Source organism: Sorex fumeus, unplaced genomic scaffold (assembly GCF_029834395.1).
Source record: "Sorex fumeus unplaced genomic scaffold, SorFum_2.1 ptg000051l, whole genome shotgun sequence".
NCBI classification, from domain to species: Eukaryota; Metazoa; Chordata; class Mammalia; order Eulipotyphla; family Soricidae; genus Sorex; species Sorex fumeus.
Window position 1 is genome coordinate 6,687,961 of NW_026606108.1, and position 6,211 is coordinate 6,694,171.

The following is a 6,211-nucleotide window of genomic DNA, read 5'->3' on the forward strand; positions in this document are numbered from 1 at the left end:
GCTGCGTGCAATATATATTAGTGTGGGTTGGAGCGATAGCACAGCGGGTAGGACGTTTACCTTGCAAGTGGCCGACCCAGATTCAATTCCTCCATCCCTCTTGGAGAACCCAGCAAGCTACCAAGAGTATCCCGCCCGCATGGCAGAGCCTGGCAAGCTCCCTGTGGCATATTCGATATGCCAAAACAGTAACAAGTCTCACAATGGAGATGTTACTGGTGACCACTCAAGCAAATCGATGAACAATGGGAAGACAGTGCTACAGTGCTATATATTAGTGTGACTACCAGTTTGGTTTTTTAGCAAAAAGGCTATTATTTTTAATAGTTTATTATTAACGGACCATTTCTAGATCCGTTTTAGGATTACTAAGATTGTACAAATCTTGATCATCCTGCATTGTGTGATATGATGTAGCAATTGATGAAATGGCATTAATGCAATTTGATTAATCTCTAGCTTCCATTGGGTTTGCACTGCGTTACAGATTCCATTTCCCCCCTCCCCAACACACGCACAAGTGTATGGTGTATACTCTTTGCCCAGTCACACAGAATATTTTTGTGTTCTGAGATTGGTCTTCCATTCAGTGCTCCATCCCTGAACACCAGCCTGTTATGCATTGGAATCAAACAGGACATAGCCCTTTTCAGTTGGCTTTCTGCTTATAAAGGTGCATTGCCAATTCCTCTAGGTCTTTTTATGGCAATCATTTCATCTTATTGTTACATGAAGTCAATTCAATGTGCCTACTAGATTTACCACTTCACCTACTGAAGCACTTCTTGGTTGATGCCAATTTTGATTGGCTACAACGTTTGGCTTGTTTTTCTTTTTCTGTGTGTGTGGGGCTTGGGGCAGGGGCAGCAGGTCATGGCACACCTATCAATGCTCAGGTGTTACTCTTGGCTGTGCGCTCAGGAATCACTCCTGGTGGTGCTTGATGGACCATATGGGATACTGGGTATTGAATCTGGGTCAGCTGTGTGCAAGGTAAATGCCCTATCTGCAACTTTTGGTTTTCTTGCCTGTTATTAATTAAATTATATTGATCATTTATTTCTTCTGTATACCATTTTTTTTATTAATGTCTGTCTCTGTCTCTTATCTCCATTTTCCTGCTCCAAATTGGAAAGGTTGTACTTTTTTTCTTTACTTTTTAAAAAATTTTTAATGAATCACCATGAGATGCAGTTACAGACTTATAAACTTTCGTGCATATGTTTCAGCCATACAATGATCGAATGCCCATTCTCCACCACCAATGATCCCAGTATGCCTCCCATATCCCCTTCCCTCCACCCTCTCCCTTGCCTCAGTATCAGGTGGATTCCCTTTTTTCTCTCTCTCTCCTTTAGAATGTTGTGGTCTGCAGTGCAGGTGTTAAGTGGCCATCATGTTCGGTCTATAGTCTACTTTCAGCACACATCTCCCATCCTGAGCAGGTCCTCCAAGCATCCTTTACTTGGTGGTCCCTTCTCTATCTGAACTGCCTTTTCCCCCAGCATGTGAGGCTGGTTTCCAAGCCATAGAGCAATCCTCCTGTTCCTTATCTCTACTATCTTTGGGTGTTAGTTTCCCATTTTGTTACTTTACATTCCACAAATGAGCGAAATCTTCCTATGTCTGTTCCTCTCTTTCTGACTCATTTCACTTAGCATGATGGAAAGGTTGTACTCTAAGGTAGGAAAATGCCAACATTTTCTTTAAAGGACCAAATAATCAATATTTTTGGATTTCATTGCAACCACTCAACTCAATTGTTATCAACCAAAACCTCTCTAGACAAAACTCAAGTTTATGGGCATTAGTTGTGTGAATAGTAAGATTCCATGTACACCTCTGCCCTCCTGCCTCCACAGCTTGTCAGCATGGGCCTAACTCTACTGCCTAGTTATCATTCTGAATCTTTCTCATCTGTTGTTCTGGATGTCTCTTCAGGATTTGGTTTCAGGAGCTCATGCACCCCTTAACTTCTCTTGTTCAAAAGAAACATATTTCTGTAGCTTTCTGAGGTTTTCTTTGCAGGGGGAGGCAGAAACATTTGCTGGTGCTCAGGGATTATTTCTGCTTCTGTGCTTGGGGATTATTGCCAGGCACCCTTGGGGAAGCATAAAGTGCCGGGGACCAAACCCAGGACTCCTGTATGCAAAGCCTTCACTCAGTCCATTGAATTGTCTCTTCAGCTTCATAGCTTCCTGATGAAAGCAAGAATCTGAGAGATTGGCTGAGAATGTCTGTCCCCTCCCATTTTTTTGATGATGGATCTTCTGGGTACGTAATTTTAGGGGTCAATTTCTTAAAGCACCAGAAGGCACAGATAGTTTCAGGGGGCTTCTGAGTACCATTGTGCATTTTAAGATGTTTGATCCACATGCACTGATTCCTTGTTCCTGGAAGCTGATATGATTTTTCCAATGCTCTTTACCCACTTCTTTCCCAATACATTTCTCACAAACAAAATCTTACAGGATCTGAAAATACCCAAGTCCCCTTAGCTTCAAAGCTAAAATCTACTCAACAAAATAAATTTGGGGGTATGGGGATGGTGGGGGGCACACCTAGCAGAGTTTAGGGGTTACTCCTGTCTCTGTACTCAGAAATCACTCACTCCTGGTGGGTTCAGGGGATTGAACCTGGGTTGGCCTCGTGCAAGGCAAATTTCCTACCCAGTGTATTATCTCTTTGGCCCTAAAGAACAATTTGAAACCCTATGTCCGTCCCTTCCCAGTCCTATCCCCTATTTGCTTCACGGTGGTAATTGCAATTGATGTTCTCACCTCCCATGCTTTTTATTTCTTTTAAAAACCTTTTTATTACTTTCATGTCCATAAACAGCAGAGTATCGATTCACACATATTCCAGCTTCCCATAAATGACATCAGACAGTCTGTTCTGAAAATGTACCCTTTTCCTCATTAGGTCTGTAAGATGTCCAACTAACTGCTGACACACACACAATTTCCCTACTTCATTTTCTCCTGATCACAAAAGGCTGGGGATGGCTGCATTGAAATGGCCCCTGCCGTTGTAACGGCCACTCTGCCAAAGCATGCCTTTGTGACATTTCAGGATGATAGACAGGCGATCCTGAAAGCTTCCAGACATGAAGATTCAGTCCCTGGGTGTGATGGACGTGTGTGTCTCTCTTTCCAGCTCTTCTGAACTTGAGGGTCAAGCATGCCACGGACCATGCAGTGGAGACTTAGGGCAGCAGGAATCTAAGGAGGTTTTGCAGAGGCTAACCCTTGCATGGGCCTGAGCAGAAAAATTGGATGGCTGCTAATGACAGTCCCAGAATCACATCTTTGTGGTTCCCTCCCTGCACCAGGACACAGAAGGCACTGGCTTCAGGGTCCACGAGGTGATGGATGCTGTTTCCTGGGTAAAGCAACCCTGTGGGCCACCCCAAGGCTTTTGCACCTCTTCTGCCTCCTTATAAGGCCCTTAGCTGCCTTGGCTGCAACTGTCTGACCCCTGGTTCCAGTTGCAGCGTTTTTACTGAAAAAAAAAAAAAACCCAGCGTTTTTACAGGGTCTGAAAATACCCAAGTCCCCTTAGCAAGTACCCTTAGCTTAAAAGCTATGGGGATTTTCACATCAGAAGTGCTCTGAGAAACGCACAGTTCAGTTACTTGGCCTTGTGCAAACCTCTTAGAAGGCAAAGACCTGAGACGGTTCAGTCTGTGGCAATCTGCAGCTGGGTAGTGTCTTTTGTTGGGATGACCCTGGGTTAGGCAGCCTGTACCACTCCTTGGGTATCTCTCAGAACTTTGAAATATCCATCACAGGCACCCAGAAGTGGTCTGTGGAATATAGTCAGCCACCCTTTCAATTCCTGTGTTTAAGGGCTAGAGATAGGACCTGGGTGAGGCTCTTACCTTGCATGCAGCCTACCCTGGTTCAACTCTCCAGCACTATCCCCACATCCCCTTAGCACCACCAGGGGTCAAACCCCATGCACTGAGCCAGAAATAGCTCATGAGAAACACGGGGTGGAGCTCAAATCACAACCCAAATTTATTATTTGTTTATTTATTGATTGATTTGGTTTTGGGGGCCACACTTGGCATTGCTCAAAGATTAGCCCTGTTGGTACTCAGGGGACCATATGGGATGCCAGGGATCAAACCCAGGTTGGCCGCATGCAAGGCAAATACCTTCCCTGCTGTCCTATCACTCCAGCCCTTCACCCCCCAAATTAAAATTAAAATACACCTGGTTTAGCCCCCTGTCTCCTCCCCCTGGCATGTAAGGAAATATTCACAGGCCTCTGACAAGGTGGAGCAAAACTGGTCAAAGTCTGAAAAGTGACCTGGGCACTGGGCTCAAAGCTGACTTGGCCTTGCCTCCTGGGGTGGAGGGCGGGGGGGGGGGGGGGGGGGAAGGGGAGGAATATCGATTGAAGGGACCACTTAAGAAAGTTGCAATGGTGAGTGGGGTGGAGGTGTACATTTTTAAGGTGGATCCAGGTGTTTTCGCTGTAGAGAAATCTTCACTTAGATGTTCAAGGAGAAATGTCTAATGAAGACCATTGGCAGGAAAGGTCAACCAGCCTGAGGAGAGTGGGAGAATAAACTTGGTGAATAAATGGTAGCTACTAAATTGAGTGACAGGGGTGTGTATCAATGTAAAGAAATCTCAGATGTGTGATTGTGGGGGCCTGGAGATAGTGCAGTGGTTAGGCCATGCGCCTTGCATGCTCCCAAGTTTTCCAGCAGCTTGGCAGTCACACCTACAAACTATCTCCGGTGCCATATAATCTCATCAATGGCCAAGATCCAGAGACTATAAATAAAGGTCCCATAAGACAGAAACACAGAATGATACATCCATGGCCACACGACCTCTTATAATCTAGCCCACTGATGTACCAAAAGTAGCACACATTTGTTTGGATTTAACATGTTTGTAATCTCTTATGCAAGGGCTTAAATGGTTCCAGGATGAAATACAGCAATCTTCACACACACACACACACACACACACACACACACACACACATACACACGAAAGAAAAAAAGAAAATTTTGTTTATTTTGGAACCTGGGATGTGTAAACAGATGGAATCCCTCATAAGGAACAGAAACTTAAATGCTTATGGTTAAAGAAAGGCTTCAATCAAATGCATGCCCTTAAAATGACAAATAAATAGATTTTGTATGCATTAATGTTGGTGCAATATCAAAAATTATTTCTGAGTGTTCTTTATTATATGGAAGAAATAAGATATAAGTAGTAAAAGACCAAAAAAAGTAATACGTAAAAATAATAATAAATTAATATTTTATAAATGTTTTACCTCCCTATACTTCTAGCACAGTGTATCTGCACTAAAATTGTCTCATAATTCCTATTTTGTTTGAATATCAAGACAGAAGATTTAAACAGAAAAGAAACATATTCCAAATGAACACAATTTTATGATAATTTTCTCAGAACAATATTTAATACACATCTAAAAAAAGTTCTTTTCTTCTAAGATATCGTAAGATATCTATAGGACTTGAAGAAAACTGGAAGTTAATGCTTTCAGAAATTAAGAATATGTAAATAAAGTGGGAACATTGTCCTAACTTTGGAAAAATGAATTCATCTTCTTAATGATTTGGGGCCCTCCCAATCACTGCTCAGAGGGCCCAAGGATTACGCCTGTCTTTTTGGGGGCCAGAAAATGCTGGAGTTTGAATTCAGGCCCTAGTGTTGGAATGTGCCTTTGGCCACAGGCTGAGAAGCGATAGCTATCGGTAGCTTGCCAGGCTCTCCGAGAGGGCTGGAGGAATCAAACCTGGGTTGGCCGGGTCAGCCGTGTGCAAGGCAAACGCCCTACCCACTGTGCTATCGCTTCTCAGCCTTTTGGCTAAGATCAAGTATAGTATTTTTTAAAATTGAATTAAATTTTTAAAATTGAGTCTCAGTGAGAATACTCAGTTACAAATTTGTTCATGACTGTGATTCAGTCATCTAATGTTCCACAACTTTTAAAAAAGTTCCACAACTTTTAATCCGAGGAACTTTTTGCATTCAGTTCAGATATTGAGTGACCCCGGCAGACAAAGCCCCTTTTGGCTGAAGAGTCAGGAAAGAAACTTTAATTTTCCAGTTGCAAAGAGAGTGAATGTTTTAATCCCCTCGGATTAAAAGTTGTGTGTGTATGTATGTGTGTGTGTGTGTGTGTGTGTGTGTGTGTGTTTCTGCTCAGTGTGGGAGGA

The 6,211-nt window shown here is 43.1% G+C and overlaps 1 pseudogene; it reads left to right on the top strand.

Annotated features, from left to right (window-relative positions):
- The first annotated feature begins 5,839 nt into the window (after positions 1-5,839).
- Positions 5,840-6,000, top strand: LOC130033218 (uncharacterized; annotated as a pseudogene).
- Positions 6,001-6,211: the final 211 nt, after the last annotated feature.